The sequence below is a fragment of the Dendrobates tinctorius genome, unplaced genomic scaffold (genome assembly GCF_039654945.1).
Source record: "Dendrobates tinctorius isolate UK_male_01 unplaced genomic scaffold, ASM3965494v1 ptg000120l, whole genome shotgun sequence".
NCBI lineage: Eukaryota > Metazoa > Chordata > Amphibia > Anura > Dendrobatidae > Dendrobates > Dendrobates tinctorius.
The window spans coordinates 40,697,767-40,716,965 of record NW_027361788.1 but is presented as its reverse complement, the minus strand read 5'-3'; the positions used below and the strand labels follow the sequence as shown (position 1 = coordinate 40,716,965).

Genomic DNA, 19,199 nt, shown 5'->3' with positions numbered 1-19,199 from the left:
ACAGGTAAAACGCATGCGAATTCGCATGCGTTTTTCTTGCGGAAAGCAAGCGTTTTTCGCTTGCAGAATGCTTGCGCATTCCAAGCGATTAGCATCGCTTGGAATGTGATAGGTAGGATGTTAAAATAATAAAAGAATAAAAAATATTGTTATTCTCACCTTCCGAAGGCCTCCGATCTGCTCTGCGGCGCTCCCGACATCTTCCGGTCCCAGTAATGCTTTGCGCGAAGGACCTGAGATGACGTCACGCTCGCGAGAGAGCGACGTCATGAGAGGTCATGCACGCAAAGCATTACTGGGACCGGAAGATGTCGGGAGCGCGGTGAGAGGCAGGAGAACTCCGGGGGCTGCCAGCGGGTGAGTATATCCTGATTTTTTATTTTTATTCTATTCTTTACAGGGATATGGTACCCAGGGCCTGGAGGAGAATCTCCTCTCCTCCAGACCCTGGGTACCATCTGCACACGATCTGCTTACTTTGAGCATGATGGGCACAGTCACATGCAGAAAGTAAGCGGAACAATGCATTCCTATGGGTGCGGAATCGCTGCGATTCCGCACAAAGAATGAGCATGCTGCGGATTTTTCCGCTATGCGATTCCGCAGCGGAAAAATCCGCAGCATTAGCACAGCAGTGCAGAATCCCACAAGATTGCATGGGATGCGTTTTCGCTGTGATTCCGTAGCGGAAAAATGCAGCGAAAACGCAAAAAAAGCAACGTGTGCACACAGCCTCAAACTGAATAAAAAGTCGTTATTACTAATTATGCCATCCACAACGTTGCACCCAAATCTTAATGCTAGGTAACTTATATGATCTCTGATTTGCGTCTGTCCTAAAACTGGGTCACAGGCTTGTGATACATACCTCCCACAGGGTAAATGGTACCAGAATGATTTATTATGAATATGATAGTAAACCTAAAATAGAAAAAATGTCATGAAAATAGTTGGTCGGCTTCAAAGAAAGTTAAAAGGATCATATAAGATTCATGGAACAGTTTAAAAAAATTACTGAAATGCAGTTTATCAAATCGTGACATCCTAATGGACTCGGAGAATATTGGACTTTCAGAGGTCAAGAGAAACACTTATTGGAGAACATTAGGTCACCCCCATTCATCCTGCTGTGTCCCAGAGGTGATTGACAGCAGGGTCTGCCTCCACTGTGGCTCTAAATGTGCAATTAAATGTCTAATTGTACAGGCCGCCCAAATTATGTGTCTGGCACAGGATGTAATGATGGTCGCTCTTTCCTTAAAGGGATTCTCCACCTAAGTGTATTTTTACCAAATAGGAAACCATAGCAGCAAAAGACTTGCTTTAATTATTGACAAATCTACTTGCTCATTGTGTGCTTTCACCTCAGTGCCAAATTAGCCATTTGCTGTTGACGAAATAAGCCTTGAAAATAGGAACATGGTGCCTAAACAACCATAGCTATAAGGCAGTATATCCATAGCAGCCAAAAAGGTTAATTAACTTTCTAAACACATTATCTTCAATTACAGCCTGTATTATTCTCCAGAGCTGCACTCACTATTCTGCTGGTGCAGTCACCGTGTACATACATTACATTACTGATCCTGAGTTACATCCTGTATTATACCCCAGAGCTGCACTCACTATTCTGCTGGTGCAGTCACTGTGTACATACATTACTGATCCTGAGTTACATCCTGTATTATACTCCAGAGCTGCACTCACTATTCTGCTGGTGCAGTCACTGTGTACATACATTACTGATCCTGAGTTACATCCTGTATTATACTCCAGAGCTGCACTCACTATTCTGCTGGTGCAGTCACTGTGTACATACATTACATTACTGATCCTGAGTTACATCCTGTATTATACCCCAGAGCTGCACTCACTATTCTGCTGGTGCAGTCACTGTGTACATACATTACTGATCCTGAGTTACATCCTGTATTATACCCCAGATCTGCACTCACTATTCTGCTGGTGCAGTCACTGTGTACATACATTACTGATCCTGAGTTACATCCTGTATTATACCCCAGAGCTGCACTCAGAGTTATGTTGGTCATACTGGAAACAATTAATAAGGCCATAACTGAAATAGCTAAGAATGCATGGAGATTTACTCTCTGAAGCTTGGAGAATTATGAATTCAGCTGTAGAGTAGATATTGGTTGTAAATCAGAATCAACACAAGATAAAAAAGAAAGATGTTTCCATGATTTACAAGAATGATTCTTTACAGTAAGAACAGTTAAGGTGTGACCACATTAGATATAGCAAAATAAATAAAACCATAAATACTATTACCCAGTATAACGGTTCTGTGGAGGCTAGGAATTTATCCCATTCTCCCTATTTTTCATTACCTAGGCAATTTTAAAAATGGAAGGATCACTGACACTGCGAGACCCGGCTGACGAGCCTGGAAAGAAATGGCCTGTGTGTGTCCAGGAATGACAATGTGCTTTAATGGCCAATACCAGAAGAGAAGGTGTATTCATAAGGAATCTATATCCTGCTCCATTCTATCTATAAGTGCTTTTCACTAAATTAAAATATCAAGAAATTAATTTGTTTCAGATCTTCAATACAAAAAGTGAAACTCATATTATATAGAGTCATTACAGAGTGATCTATTTCACGCGTTTATTTCTGTTAATGTTGATGATTATGGCTTACAGCCAATGAAAACCTAAAAGTCATTATCTCAGTAAATTAGAATAATTAACAAACATCACCTACAAAGGCTTCCTAAGCATTTACATAGGTCCCTTAGTCTGTTTCTGTAGGCTCCACAATCATGGGGAAGACTGCTGACTTGACAAATGTCCAGAAGGCAGTCACTGACACACTCCACAAGGAGGGTAAGCCACAAAAGGTCATTGCTAAAGAAGCTGGCTGTTCACAGAGTGCTGTATCCAAGCATATTAATGGAAAGTTGAGAGGAAGGAGAAAGTGTGGTAGAAAAAGGTGCACAAGCAACCGGGATAACCGCAGCCTTGAAAGGATTGTTATGAAAAAGCCATTCAAAAATTTGGACTGCTGCTGGAGTCATTGCTTCAAGAGCCACCACACACAGACGTATCCAGGACATGGGCTACAAGTGTCACATTCCTTGTGTCAAGCCACTCATGGCCAATACACAACGCCAGAAGCGTCTTACTGGGCCAAGGAGAAAAAGACCTGGACTGTTGCTCGGTGGTCCAAGGTGTTGTTTTCAGATGAAAGTTAATTTTGCATTTCACTTAGAAATCAGGATCCCAGAGTCTGGAGGAAGAGCGGAGAGGCCACAATCCAAGCTGCTTGAGGTCTAGTGTGAAGATTCCACAATCAGTGATGGTTTGGGGAGCCACGTCATCTGCTGGTGTGGGTCCACTGTGTTTTATCAAGACCAAAGTCAGCGCAGCCGTCTACCAGGAAATTTTAGAGCACCTCATGCTTCCCTCTGCTGACAAGCTTTTTGGAGGTGGAAATTTCATTCTCCAGCAGGACTTGGCACCTGTCCACACTGCCAAAAGTACCAATACCTGGTTTACAAATAACAGTATCACTGTGCTTGATTGGCCAGCAAACTCACCTGACCTTAACCCCATAGAGAATCTATGGGGTATTGTCAAGAGGAAGACGAGACACCAGACCCAAGAATGCAGACGAGCTGAAGGCTGCTATAAAAGCAACCTGGGCTTCCATAACACCTCAGCAGTGCCACAGGCTGATCGCCTCCATGCCACACCGCATTGATGCAGTAATTGATGCAAAAGGAGCCCCGACCAAGTATTGAGTGCATTTACTGAACATACATTTCAGTAGGCCAACATTTCGGATTTTAAAATAATTTTTCAAGCTGGTGTTATAAAGTATTCTAATTTGCTGAGATAATGACTTTTGGGTTTTCATTGGCTGTAAGCCATAATCATCAACATTAACAGAAATAAACACGTGAAATAGATCACTGTGTGTAATGACTATATAATATATGAGATTCACTTTTTGTATTGAAGAACTGAAATTAACTTTTTGATGATATTCTAATTTTGTGAGAAGTAACTGTATCTATCTAATGTTTTTATTTTTTTTTTCTATCTGTCCATCCAATAATTCCCAATGATGATGAAAACAGATGTTATTTAGTCCATGCAAAATTTGGGGTCAATATTCAGAATTTTTGTAAATAAGAAGTGTTGTGATCACCTTGGGGGCTTTGCGCCCATTCTTGCATGGAAAAGTGCTGCTGTTATTTTCCTGTCTCACATCCATCATTTTTACGAGCGCTATAAAGCATGGCGACATGCCCTGGTAATGCACTCACAGAAGCGCCTAACCAGCAGGTCTGTCCTCCTGACATCTGAGATAGAGATAGTGAAAGATTCGGAGTTAGAGGCGCAGTCTCCGTGTCCCCGGCTATACTTAAGATCGGATTGCTGAGCGGCTCAGTCAGCTGTTTGTAAATGGCATCTTAAATAATTCACTGTAGTTTATGGGAGTCACGTGTTCTGGATAGACTGTCTGTCCCCGCCTCCTCATTTACATAGTAAGAGGGTCTAGGTGGGTCGTACTTCAGTCATGATTGGTATGAAACATAATTGACTATAATCAATATAAACTACAAAGACTTTGGGGGTCCTATTGCTGAGGCCCATGACAATCTCCACAACCAGAACAATCCTGTGTTTTGCAATCACTGCGAACTCCTCCAAATAGTTTACAGACTTTAATAAAGCAGAGAATTTCATCAGGACTGTGGTTCAGGGGCCCTATAAGGAAACAATACAGCAGGGGTGGTCCCAATCTTGGGACAGCCCCCTGGGAGCCAGAGCAGAAAGCAAAATCAGAAATATGACTGGCTAAAAAAGGAAACAGCTCCGCCTCCTGTGCACTTCTCCTGATCCTCCATCCCCTGGAGGGGCCCTTATATCAGTGCACGAGACTCATACAGACCAGCGAGGATGTGCGAGCACAGCCATCCTAACATGATGCTGATATATCCAGTCAATCTCATAAGCCTCTGTGCCCAGTTTCCCTACAAATACAATGAGATCTTGATTATCTGCATTAATGATGCCGTAGAGCCGATGAGCACTGCTCCGGAGAATGACTCGCTTAATTATACAACAAATGTGAGCTACAGCTGGGAAATAAAATACTGCAATAAAACTACAAAATGTGCGCCCTCCTGTTGGGAGACAGCAACCATATCTCTACACTGTCTGGGAATGTCTGTCCTATCTATTTCTGTTAATCTAACATTTATGTCTATCGCATCTGTCTCAGATCCATCTATAAATCTATGTATCATAAGTACAGTTGTGGCCAAAAGTATTGACACCCCTGCAATTCTGTCAGATAATACTCAGTTTCTTCCTGAAAAACACAAATTCTTTGGTATTATTATCTTCATTTAATTTGTCTTAAATGAAAAAACACAAAAAGAATCGTCCTAAAGCCAAATTGGATATAATTCCACACCAAACATAAAAAAGAGGGTGGACAAAAGTATTGGCACTGTTCGAAAAATCATGTGACGCTTTTCTAATTTGTGTAATTAACAGCACCTGTAACTTACCTGTGGCACCTAACAGGTGTTGGCAATAACTAAATCACACTTGCAGCCAGTTGACATGGATTAAAGTTGACTCAACCTCTGTCCTGTGTCCTTGTGTGTACCACATTGAGCATGGAGAAAAGAAAGAAGACCAAAGAACTGTCTGAGGACTTTAGAAACCAAATTGTGAGGAAGCATGAGCAATCTCAAGGCTACAAGTCCATCTCCAAAGACCTGAATGTTCCTGTGTCTACCGTGCGCAGTGTCATCAAGAAGTTTAAAGCCCATGGCACTGTGGCTAACCTCCCTAGATGTGGACGGAAAAGAAAAATTGACAAGAGATTTCAACGCAAGATTGTGCGGATGTTGGATAAAGAACCTCGACTAACATCCAAACAAGTTCAAGCTGCCCTGCAGTCCGAGGGTACAACAGTGTCAACCCGTACTATCCGTCGGCGTCTGAATGAAAAGGGACTGTATGGTAGGAGACCCAGGAAGACCCCACTTCTTACCCCGAGACATAAAAAAGCCTGGCTGGAGTTTGCCAAAACTTACCTGAAAAAGCCTAAAACGTTTTGGAAGAATGTTCTCTGGTCAGATGAGACAAAAGTAGAGCTTTTTGGGCAAAGGCATCAACATAGAGTTTACAGGAGAAAAAAGAGGCATTCAAAGAAAAAAACACGGTCCCTACAATCAAACAAGGCGGAGGTTCCCTGATGTTTTGGGGTTGCTTTGCTGCCTCTGGCACTGGACTGCTTGACCGTGTGCATGGCATTATGAAGTCTGAAGACTACCAACAAATTTTGCAGCATAATGTAGGGCCCAGTGTGAGAAAGCTGGGTCTCCCTCAGAGGTCATAAGTCTTCCAGCAGGACAATGACCCAAAACACACTTCAACAAGAACTAGAAAATGGTTTGAGCGAAAGCACTGGAGACTTCTAAGGTGGCCAGCAATGAGTCCAGACCTGAATCCCATAGAACACCTGTGGAGAGATCTAAAAATGGCAGTTTGGAGAAGGCACCCTTCTAATATCAGGGACCTGGAGCAGTTTGCCAAAGAAGAATGGTCAAAAATTCCAGCAGAGCATTGTAAGAAACTCATTGATGGTTATCGGAAGCGGTTGGTCGCAGTTATTTTGGCTAAAGGTTGTGCAACCAAGTATTAGGCTGAGGGTGTCAATACTTTTGTCTGGCCCATTTTTGGAGTTTTGTGTGAAATGATCAATGTTTTGCTTTTTGCTTCATTCTCTTTTGTGTTTTTTCATTTAAGGCCTCTTTCACACATCAGTTTTTTGCCGTCAGGCGCGATCCGGCTTTTTTTTGTAAAACCGGATCCGGCAAAATGCAATGCCGGATCCAGTTTTTCCCCATTGACTTGCATTAGCGCCAGATCGTGCCGGATGGCATTGCGTTTCATCCGTTTTTTGCCGGATCCGGCTACTTGTCTCATTCCGGCGTCTGGAAAAAACGGCTACTGTAACGTTTTTTGTCTCCGGCGAAAAAGCCGGAAGCGCCGGATCCGGCGCTTCCAGCTTTTTGCTACAATGAAAGTCTATGGGCGCCGGAATGCACCGGATCCACTTAAAGACGGATCCAGCCACCGGATCCGTTTTTTTAAGTCTGCGCATGCTCAGATCCAATTGGCCAGCCCCCAGGAAACAGATATAACCTGCTAGACGGATCCAGCAAAAAAACGGATCCGTTTCTACAGTTCTCCAAAATTTATGCCGGATCCGTTTTTTCTAAAAATAGCCGGATCCTGCCTGACGGCAAAAAACTGATGTGTGAAAGTAGCCTAAGACAAATTAAATGAAGATAATAATACCAAAGAATTTGTGTTTGCAATCATTTTCAGGAAGAAACTGAGTATTAGGCTGGTTTCACATTAGCGCTTTTTAAGCGCACGCACGGCCGGGGGTAGCTCCGCCCCCGAGCCGGCTCTCTGCCCGGCGTGCCCTCCCCTTGCTTGTAGCGCCGCCTCCTAGCGCACAGCGGCGCCTGCGATCGGCGCACCCTATCTTTAGCATAGGGTGCGCAGATCGTGCGCAGGCCGTGCGCTAGTTGCGCTTTGACCTGCGCGGCGCACTTTTGACGGTGCGCCGTGCGCGCCAAAATCAAACTTTTCGGATTTTGGCGCGCACGGCGCACCGTCAAAAGTGCGCAGCGCAGGTCAAAGCGCAACTAGCGCACGGCCTGCGCACCCTATGCTAAAGATAGGGTGCGCCGATCGCAGGCGCCGCTGTGCGCTAGGAGGCGGCGCTACAAGCAAGGGGCGGGCACGCCGGGCAGAGAGCCGGCTCGGGGGCGGAGCTACCCCCGGCCGTGCGTGCGCTTAAAAAGCGCTAATGTGAAACCAGCCTTATCTGACAAAATTGCAGGGGTGTCAATACTTTTGGCCACAACTGTAGATACAGTGATAGACGGACAAATGTATGTCTATTGAAGGTAGATATGAGATGGATACAAAAAGATAGAAAGATTATATGAGACAGATAGTCTAAACACAGATACCATAGAAGATATATAGATGATAAATGATAGATAATAGATAGATCTATGGATAGATAATAGATGATAGATAGATATTGGATGATAGCTAATAGATGATAGATAGATAATATATAGATAATAGATAACAGATAAATAGACAATAGATGATAGATATATAATAGATAGATGGACAGATAATAGATGATAGATAATAGATAAATAGACAATAGATGATAGATCATAGATAGATCATAGAATCACAGAATCGTAGAGTTGGAAGGGACCTCCTGGGCCATCTGGTCCAACCCCCTGCTCAAAGCAGGATTCGCTAAATCATCCCAGTCAGATGTCTGTCCAGCCTCTGTTTGAAGACTTCCATTAAAGGAGAACTCACCACTTCTCGTGGCAGCCTGTTCCACTCATTGATCACTCTGTCAAAAAGTTTTTTCTAATATCTAATCTGTGTCTCCTCCCATTCAGTTTCATCCCATTGCTTCTAGTCTTTCCTTGTGCAAATGAGAATAAAGATGATCCTTCTACTATGTGACAGCCCTTTAGATATTTGTAGACAGCTATTAAGTCTCCTCGCAGTCTTCTCTTTTGCAAACTAAACAATCCCAAATCCTGCAACCTTTCCTCATAAGACAGGGTTTGCAGACCGGTCACCATTCTGGTCACTCTTTTCTGAACTTGCTCCAGTTTGTTGATGTCTTTTTTAAAATGTGGTGCCCAAAACTGGACACAATATTCCAGATGAGGTCTGACTAAAGAGGAGTAGAGGGAAATAATGACTTCACGTGATCTAGACTGTATGCTTCTGTTAATACATCCTAGAATTGCATTTGCCTTTTTTGCTGCTGCATCACACTGTTGACTCATATTCAGTCTGTGATCTATTAGTATACCCAAGTCTTTTTCACATGTGCTGTTGCTTAGGCCTATTCCTCCCATTCTGTATATGCTTTTTTCATTTTTATTGCCCAGATGTAGTATTTGCATTTTTCCCTGTTAAAAACCATTCTGTTAGTTACTGCCCACTACTCCAGTTTATTTATATCTCTTTGAATCTTCTCTCTCTCTCTTCTCTAGTATTAGCGATCCCTCCTAGCTTTGTGTCATCAGCAAATTTAATCAGTTTACCCTCAATTCCTTCATCTAAATCGTTGATAAAGATGTTGAACAATACAGGGCCCAGGACAGAGCCCTGTGGTACCCCACTTGAGACATTCTTCCAACTGGATGTGCAGCCATTTACGACCACTCTTTGGGTCCGATCACTAAGCCAGTTATGAATCCACCTAACAGTTGCCTTGTCCATTCCATACTTAGTCATTTTTTCAATAAGGATTGTATGAGATACTTTGTCAAATGCTTTGCTGAAGTCAAGATATACTATATCTACAGCATTTCCTTGATCCACCCAATCAGTGATTCTGTCATAGAAGGAAATTAAGTTAGTCTGACATGACTTATTAGTTGCAAACCCATGCTGACTCTGTTTAATCACTTCATTCTTATCCTGGTACTGACATACGTTGTTTAATAATTTGTTCAAAGATCTTTCCTGGTATAGAAGTCAGACTCACCGGCCTATAGTTGCCTGGGGCCACCTTCTTCCCCTTTTGAAGATAGGAACAACATTTGCTCTTCTCCAGACTTCTGGGACTTCTCCTGTTCTCCAAGAATTTTCAAAGATTATGGAGAGGGGTTCAAAAATTTCTTCTGCTATTTCCTTCAGTACTCTGAGGTGTAATTCATCTGGACCTGGATACTTGAATTCATTTAAGTTAGCTAAGTGTTTCCTCACTATCTTTCTGTTTATAGATATCCTGGATTCTTCTATTCCCTTAATAGGACAGTGAAGAACAGTTGATGTTACATTTCCTTTCTGAGAGAAAACAGATGCAAAATAGGAATTTAAAAGTTCGGCCTTCTCAACATCCTGTCTTACCATTTCATCATTTTCATCCTGTAAAAATCCTATAGCATCTTTGACTTTTCTTTTACTTTTGACATATCCCCAAAATCCTTTATTATTGCTTTTGACATCTCTTGCAAGCCTCAGTTCATTGTCAGCTTTAGATAATCTGATTTGTGCCCTGCAGGTTCTGCAGACAGCATTATATTCTTCTTTAGATATGCCTCCCTTATAGATGATGATAGATAGATTGATGATAATAGATGATATATAATAGATAGATGAGATAATAGATGATAGATATAAAAGGAAAACCTGATCAGCACCAAAGTGTGAATAGGTACAAGCGGTAATGACTGCATTAAATATAAAAAAAAAGGAAACACAGCGGCACTCTGTATGAGCCAAGACATATGCAAACACTTAAAAGAGTAAATCTAAACTATGTTACTAGTCTGTAAGATGTACATACAAAAAAATGAAGGTTCTCATGCATTAATGGGCCAAATCATGTGTGCCATCAACCACGGCAAGGTGACACTTCTCCGTTGGGTACTATCCTACTGTACATACAGTTAAATATACAAACATGTCTCTCCCAGGCTATAAGTCTATAATTGAAATGGACAAGAAGAACTGATTAAAATCACCTGCAGGTTAATGGCAGGTGTGTATTGCCCATTTAAATTGTAGGCTCATAGCCCTGGAAAGACATGTTTGTCCTTTTAACTGTAGGCGCAAACTCCAAGAGTGGCATGTACAGTAGGATATAACCCATCAGAGAAGTGTCAACTTGCCATGGTTGATGGGCACACATAAATTGGCCAATTTCTGCGCTAAGAACCCTCATTTTTTGTAAGTACTGTACATCTTACTGAGTAGTAACATAGTTTAGATGTACTATTTTCAGTGTTTGCATATGTATTGGCTCATACAGAGTGCTGCTGTGTTTTCTTTTGTATAGATAGACAGACAGATAGATAGTGGTGCTGTATTACCGGTCATATATATGGGCCCTCATGGGCACAGCCGTGCTTCTAGACCTGGCAGAGGGCCGTCTCGGTCGGCTCACTCTTGTGATACTTCTACCTTTCGTGGTCATCTTGCTTCGTGTAGTGGGGATCATGAAACCCCTTTTGTTCTAATGGGGAGGGGGGCACATTGGTGCATTTCCTATGGATACTCCATAGATGTCATTGGTTGGAGTACCCCTTTACTGTTACCTGAGCAACAACTGCAGGAGTCTACATTTTGTGGGGGTTTCTCATAGCACCATATACACATTTTCTGGACTATAAAAGGCAGACTAGAGACCATTTACCGCAGATCATCAGGCTGGTTCCGGGCTGTGTCCTGCCCACTATACATTGCGGCTTTTCCCATTAGTCTGTGTACGAGAGTAAGACTGTTTACACAGCATGGATCATCTCTGCATCTTATTGATCGGCTCCTGGGATGCTGGAGGTGATGGGGATTCACTCACACACTGCTCTGCAGGCATTCTCGGAAACACAGTGCCCTAGTTCTAATGTAGAAAAGCTGGCACTGCCATACTGCCCTATGTACAACCTGTATGTATACAAGCTCTCATCCTGGGCACTGCACATACTGCATTACAATACAATCTATATAGTAAGAGCTAGTCTCTGCCAGCAGTGCCCGCTGTCCTCCAGGTGTGCCCAGGGGTACCTCACTAGAGTCCTTGTCCCTCGCTCTGCAGTCAGTCTCTAACAACTCTCCAACAGCTGCCCTCATAACTGTCTGTGTCTACCTGTTCGCCAGCACAGCTCTCCACCAGATGTCTCAGCCTGCTCTCAGCTAGATGCCCCTCACTGTTCTCTACCCTGGTAACTCCATACGCAGAAGTGGGTACTGGCACCTCCCCATCATCAACACTCTAATCTACTGTCTGCAAGCTGTCAATACATCCCTTGGCAGTACGTTTTTCAGTTTTGGTACTTGGTGGTAGTTTAGTACCTGATGCCACTGCCTGCTTTTCATGCAGTCCCTTCTTATCTGGTTCTGTAGCACTGTCCTCTCCACAAGCTAGCTGATCTTCTGAAAAGTCTTCACAAGCAGATGCTGCCCCGAGTCCTTGTGTGCATTACAGCAGCAGTTCATATGTGCTATAGCCAAGTTGTATAAATGTACTATCCATTAAGTTATCACTCTCTACTCCACCAGAAGTCCTCACTAATCTAGGCCAGAAGTCATCCATAACCAATTTCCATAAAAAACCCTTAACTAATCCTAGAAGTCCCCCACTGATCTCTACTAAAAGTTCGTGACTGATCTCCAACAGACGTCCTCCATAACGGATCTCCCGCAGAAGTCCTCCATAATTAATCTCCCGCAGAAGTCCTCCATAACTGATCTCCAGCCGAAGTCCTTCATAATTGATCTCCAGAAGAAGTACTCCATAAGATATCTCCAACAGAAGTCCTCTATAACTGATCTCTAGAGGAAATCCTCCAAAATGGATCTCCATCAGCAGTCCCCCAGTGATATCCACAAGGTGTCTATACTTGCTCTCCATAGAGCAGTCCTTCTTTTCTCCACCAGCAGTTCATATCTGTTGACTGTCAACTGTCCCCCTCCATTGTCCACAGCTAAAACATCTGGTTTCCTTAAAAAATCTAGTATTTCATCGCAGTCTTCCCTTCAATAGCAGTCTTTTTTTAACTCTACCAGCAGCACCTCTCATTGATGTACATCAATCGTCCCTTACTTTTTACCACTAGCAGTCCACATCTGATCTCCACCAAGAATACAAATTTTCTTCTCCAGTAGTTCCTTTCTTTTTTCCTCACCAGTTCTCTATCTAATGATAACCAGCAGTCTACATATAACCTACATCAACAATCCATCTCTTTTCCACCAGTAGTCCTCATCTAACAGTCCCCCACCCAATTGCTAGTAGTAGTTTCCATCTGATTTCCACCAACAGTTCCTACCTTTTCACAATCAGATGCGTCCCATTCTTTGCTTTATTAATAGGCCCCCATCTGATGTCTTCTTCCAGTTGCCTTCATATTTCCACCAGGAGTCCCCTTGCTGCTCCACAGGCAGTCACTTTTCTGCACAACATTCCCCATATGATCTCCACCAGAAGTCCCTGACTATTTGCCAACAGAAATTTCCCCAAGATCATCCACCCTCTTGTTCCTCCACCAGAACTATTCTCTGATCTCCACTAGCAAGTCCCTTCCTTTCCCCCACCAGCAGTCCCTATCTGCCATCTACAGTCCTTCTCTGATGTCTACCAGCAGTCCATCTCTGAGCTCCAGCAGCAGTCCCTGTCTATTTTCCACCTGCAGTTCTCTGATCTCCAGCAGTCCTTCCCCGATCACCACCAGTTGACCCCATCTACCATCCATCTGCAGTCCTTGTCTGATTTCCACCAGCAGTCCCTAACATTTACAGTCTTTCTGATCTCCACCAGCAGACATTCTCTGATATCCAGCACCAGTCCGTGTACTTGCCACTTACAGTCCCCTTGTTTCTCCAACACCATCAGCTGTCCCTGTTTGCCACCCGCAGTCCTCCTCTGATCTCCAGCAGCAGTCCCTGTCTATTTGTCACTTGCAGTCCTCTGATCTCCAGCAGCCCTTCGCTCCTGATTAACAGCAGCAGTCATTGTCAATTTGTCATCTGCTGTCCTTCCCTGATCACCACCAGCAGTCCTCTATCTCTGGCAGCAGTCCCTGTCTATTTGCCACCTGCAGTTCTCTTGTTTCTCCATCAGCAGTCCCTATTAGCCATCTGCAGTCCTTCCCTGATCACCAGCAGCAGTGCCTGTCTATTTGTCACCTGCAGTCTTCTATCCCTAGCAGGAGTCCCTGTCTACTTGCCACCTGAAGTCCTCTAATCCTAGCAGCAGTCCCTGTCTATTAGCCACCTGCAGTTCTTGCCTGATCACCAGCAGCAGTCCCTGTCTACTTGCCACCTGCAGTCTGTGCTTCCAGCACTCTGCCTGTTCTCCATCTGCTGTGCCTGTATCCACTCTGAACAGTCTGCTGTATAGCAGGGTGCACATCAGCAGTCCTTACCTGGTCTCCATCAGCAGTCCCTGGGCTCCAGGTAGCTCCTACTCTCCACAGTGGTCCATGAGAGATCCAGAAGTCACTGGGGGGCTGCCTTCCCTCATGTCAGAGCCTGGATTAAGAGAATTCCCCCCTCCCAATCATCAGTCCTCCTCCCTCCTTTCCATCCTCACTCACTCCCTTCTTCTCATCTCTTAATCGCTCTGCAGGAGGAGGGACCTGGTGGAGGCTCTCTAGCACTGAAGCCAGAGAACAGGGGGTGCAAGTATTGGGGATTGCATGGGGCATTAACCTCTGATCTGCTGTACTGGAGCCAAGTACAAAAGACAGCAAGAAGTATTAACCCCTAGATTGCTGCAACACTTATTTCAGGTAGCATTTAACCTCTGCAGTGCAGCACTGGAGGCAGAGATTGGAAACTTGGTAATCGATAGGAGTAGAGCACTTCCCCCCCTTCATGGCAGAATTGGGACTGTGCAGGGTGGAGAGGATGGGAGTATTACCTCTGTGCTGCAAGTTCTGCAAACCTACAGCCAATAAAGGGAACATGATGGGAGTATTAACCTCTGCACTGCAGCACTGGAGTCAGACACTATGATTGGAGCATTCTCCAGTAGTCACTTATAAGTGTAAATATTAACATCTGCACTGCTGTCCAATACAGTTATTAGGATGGCAGTATTAACCCATGAACCACTGGAGATAATGGAGCTTCACCACTGCACTGCAGTCAGGTGTAAAGATAAAGGGTCTTCACCTGTGCCCTGCAGCACTGGAGTCAGAGACAGTGAGTATTAATATATGCCCAGCAGCCAAATATAACGGATGTAATAGGAAAGTAATGTCAGCGTTATACACCGTTTATAGTGTGATATGGAGCATGCTGGTATGCCCCGGGCATCTCCTGTATATTATATATGTACAGCTAGTATAACCTGGGTATCTCCTGTATACAATTATATAGAGTCATGGCTGAAAGTCTTGGCACCCTTGAAATTGTTTCTGAAAATGAAGTATTTCTCCGAGAAAATTATTGCAATTACACATTTGTTATACACATTTATTTCCTTTGTGTTTCCATCCATTTCTGGGCGCTTCTTGAACTATTTTTGGGGTCATTGTCCAGCTGGAAGACTCATGACCTAGTATGCAAACCCAGCTTTCTGACACTGGGTACCACATTGTGACCAAAAATCCTAATGATACACGATGCCTTGCACACAATCAAGGCACCCAGTGCCAGAGGCAGCAAAACACCACCAAAACATCTTTGGCCCTCCATCATATTTGATTGTAGGTACCATGTTATTTTCTTTGTAGGCCACATTGCGTTTTCGGCAATCAGTAGAATAATGTACTTTACCAAAAAGCTCTATCTGTCCCCAAGATGCTTTCCCAGAAGGATTTTAGCTTACTCACATACATTTTGGCAAACTGCAGTTTAGCTTATTTATGTCTCTGTGTCAGCAGTGGGGTCCTCCTGGGTCTCCTGCCATAGCATTTCATTCAAATGTCGATGGATAGTTTACGATGACACTGATTCACACTGAGCCTACAGGACAGCTTGACTTTCTTTGAAACTTGATTGGTGCTGCTGATCCGGACTATCCTGCGTTGCAACATTTCATCAATTTTTCTCTGCCGTTCACATCCAGGGAGATTAGCTACGGTGCCATGGGTTGTAAACTTCTGGATTATATTGCACACCATGGACTAAGTAACATTGAGATCTCTGGAAATAGACTTGTAACCTTGAGATTGTTGATATTGTTCAACAATTTTGGTTCTCAAGTCCTCAGACAGTTCTCTTCTCCTCTTTCTGTTCTCCATGTTTAGTGTGGCAGACACAGACACACAATGCAAAGATTGAGCCAACTTCTCCCCTTTTTATCTGGTTTTAGGTGTGATTTTCATATTGCCCACACCTGTTACTTGCCACAGGTGAGTTGGAACAAGCATCACATGCTTGAAACAAAGTTGTTTACTCATCAATTTTGCCTGACCTATTTTTGGGTTTTGTTTTTGTGTGAAATGATGTCCAATTTGCCTTTTTTTTCTCTATTTTTTTGTGTTGTTCCAATATACGAAGGAAATAAACGTGTCGAACAAAACATGGGAAATTGCAACACTTCTGGGAGGAAAACTTAATATTCTAAAATAATTTGAAGGGTGCCTACACTTTCAGCCATGACTGGTTATTTCCACTGTGCTATGACTCATATAATTAGTTACCTATCACAAGTTATCTGTAATGTAACTCTAGGTGTTAGCTCCCCTTTAAAAGATTTCCTGTCTTGCCACATGCAGTCCCATATATTTGCGTCTTGTCTATGGCGTTGTCCTGGTTTGCGTGACGGCTTGACCTGCTCTGAATTACAAATGTGCAGCCTGTGCGGTTGGTCGGGGCTTCGCTGGTGTAATAATCTCCTGGGCAATGAGCTGTGGGTCCTTGCTTCCTTCACAGAGCGTCACACACTGCAGATCGTTAGCAAATGTACTGCTAATTAAAAATCGTTGTCATCTGACACGTGATGTCTTCCTGCTACCAAATTTACAGTCAGGACCCTTTAAATTAAGCAATGCTGTAGCTAAAGCAATGAGGCCAAGACTGCCCTCTTAGATAGGGGGCCTGCACTATTCGCATATGGGGTACTTCTTCTAATTGCATATTTTGGGGCTATTTAGTTGCTCACGTCTAGTTCTTTGTTACCTCTAGAGATAGGCGGCGCCATAGCTGCTAATAGGAATGTAAAGAATTAGAAAAACATGGCTTCTTCCTTCCTGAAATTGTGCCATAACCGTCCATGACACTCTATTAAAAAGAATAAAGCTGAGCTGTAATACTGCACACAACCTGTAGACTGGGGTGGTGCTGTTTTTAGAAGAAAAAAAAAAAGCAAAAAGAAAACATGTTTTTGTACATAGTAGGAACCTGTTTAATAGAAGGCATCCCAAGTGGGCTACCGGTCTCTATGATGCCCATGTCCACTAAATTGCGCCTCTTTTCCAAATTTTTGTATGAAATAAAAAGACATGAAATAAGTTAAAAAAAACAATTTCACTTTTGGCTTCAAAAATTCTCTGTAGGACAATAGCCAATTTTGCCCTTGATCGACGCTCATTTTGGGATTTTTGTGATCCACAGAGGAGACATTCCCTGCAGTCTGTGCTTCTGCTCGCCGCTGCCAATAGCTGCAGTTAACTTAGCCATTTTTTTTTTTTTATAGCAAATTGCGGCGCTGGGTAATGTCACCCTCCGGCAAGAGGAGGAAAAGTTTACATTTAATAAAATCCAGAGGCAAAAAAACAAAAACAAAACGTCATCAACAAAAACAAGATTAAAAAGTGCGGCTGCTCTGCCCTGGAGTAAATGATGAATGTGACGGTTATACTATTATTGGACTAATTTGACTAAATGAAAACTTTAATTAGTGCGGAGTGATTGAGCTGGGAGTATTCAGGAAATATATAACTGTAACTACAAGTCACAATCTACAAAATACTGAAATAATTAGCATTAAAGGAACAGCACACACAGAACTGATGCACTGTTATGCCTAATACAGGATCTGTGTGGGCGGAGCATGAGCCAGGAATTCGAAGACCACAAGCTCATTGGTAGTCTCATGCTCCGCCCATGCAGAGCTTGCACTAGGCATAACACAGTTTATCAGAGGGTTCCCTTGAAGATGCTGTTTGCAGACATTTGTAGCTGTTTTGTTATTCCCATGCCTGTAGGAAAATGTAGCAGATCTAAAGGGTCAGCCATTGGTTCATCATGAAAATAATTGATTGTGGTGCTTATAATTTTTTTTTTTCTCACTTTTCATTCCCAAAGCTTAATTCAGAATTCTGCTGGCTTCTGGTCACTTGAAAGAAAATGGTGGAGTTCTTGTGATCACGATTAAAGGGAAACTGTCACATTGGACTTTAAGCTATAGGGCAGGAGGAGCTGAGCAGATTGATATATAGTTTTGAGTGAAAAGATTTAGTAACTAGTGTTTATAACATTTTAGTTCCTGCTAATTCTGTGATTAGGAGTCCAGTGGGCGTTTCTAATGCAGTATCAATCACCGTCCCCTGGACTTCTAAGCATAAAAAGAACAGAGGTTTAGAGCAAGAAATTAGCAGTCATACTGAGTCTTTCCCCCACAAAACTATAGATCTGCTTGGCTCCTCCTGCTCTATAACATAGTGCTCACAGAAAGGACTTTATGTGTGAGAGGTTCTCTAAGTCTGGGGTCACAATGCGTTAACGCTATAGCATGCTATACCGCTAGCACAGTTGCTTCATCTGCGCTAGCGATGACGGACCCTCGGACGCTGCAGACCGCGTCCAAGGGTCGGTCACAGAATGACGGCACAGCGCTAGCGCATTCCGATTATGGCATGCGTTAGCGATGCGCCCGATAATGGAAGTGAATGGCTGCGTTAACGGAATGCATTACATCGTGGTGTAGCGCAATCTGTTAAACGGACTGCATTAACGCAGTGTGACCCCAGCCTAAGCGGTTAGGTCACATGTCTGACGCCGGGTTGCAGCTAAAGGATCTAATCTGTTGTCAATTATCAATGGAAACCTATGATATTTTGAAAATGGGCAAGTAAATGAATGAAGAAGACACCAGGAGAATAAAAAGGTAAAGAAAAATATTTTGAAAGTAGGCAGGTCATACAGTACCCAACAAACTGCAGCAAATATCTCAGCTTGACTTAGGTGGAAGTCCATCTACCTCTCTCAGAATAGCGATTATTACCTTCGCTACTGCCTTTTGTTCACATGGCTCATTCTCCCACTGTGTTTTCTGCTCCCTGTGCCAGTCTTATTGTACAAGAGAAGGGATGACTAGAGGGAAAGTTTAAAAAAATGTTAAATGTATTAAAAAAAAAAAAAAAGATTTAAATATTCGTATAAGAATAGTAAGAATGTTACATCCCCATTCTGGTTAATAAGAGCCTCTGCTTATGGTTCTTTACAAGGAGGGGGGAGGGAGCTGTGTGGAAGCAGTCAGTCACCGGTGGGGAAGGACCACCCTTTGGACTCTTAGCAAATAATGAGTAGGAAATCTAATCGTCATACTGCCCCCTATATAATGAAATACATTGTACTCCTCTCCGAGGCTCCTTAGCGGACTGGTAGTGAATACAGGGAGGACCCGGGTGTTGGGAGCACCAACAATCTGCAGGGTATGTAGCCCAGGTGTTGGGAGCACCAACAATC

At 43.3% G+C, this 19,199-nt stretch overlaps 1 protein-coding gene across 1 annotated transcript in view; it reads right to left on the bottom strand.

The window, feature by feature from the left end:
• The window catches only part of KCND1 (potassium voltage-gated channel subfamily D member 1), a 98,905-nt gene extending 84,744 nt beyond the window's left edge, over positions 1–14,161 (bottom strand). Inside the window, exon 1 of the mRNA XM_073541220.1 lies at positions 13,985–14,161. The gene's annotated coding sequence lies outside the window, so the exon portion shown is untranslated. The remainder of the gene's footprint in view (positions 1–13,984) is intronic.
• Between the last annotated feature and the right edge of the window lie 5,038 nt (positions 14,162–19,199).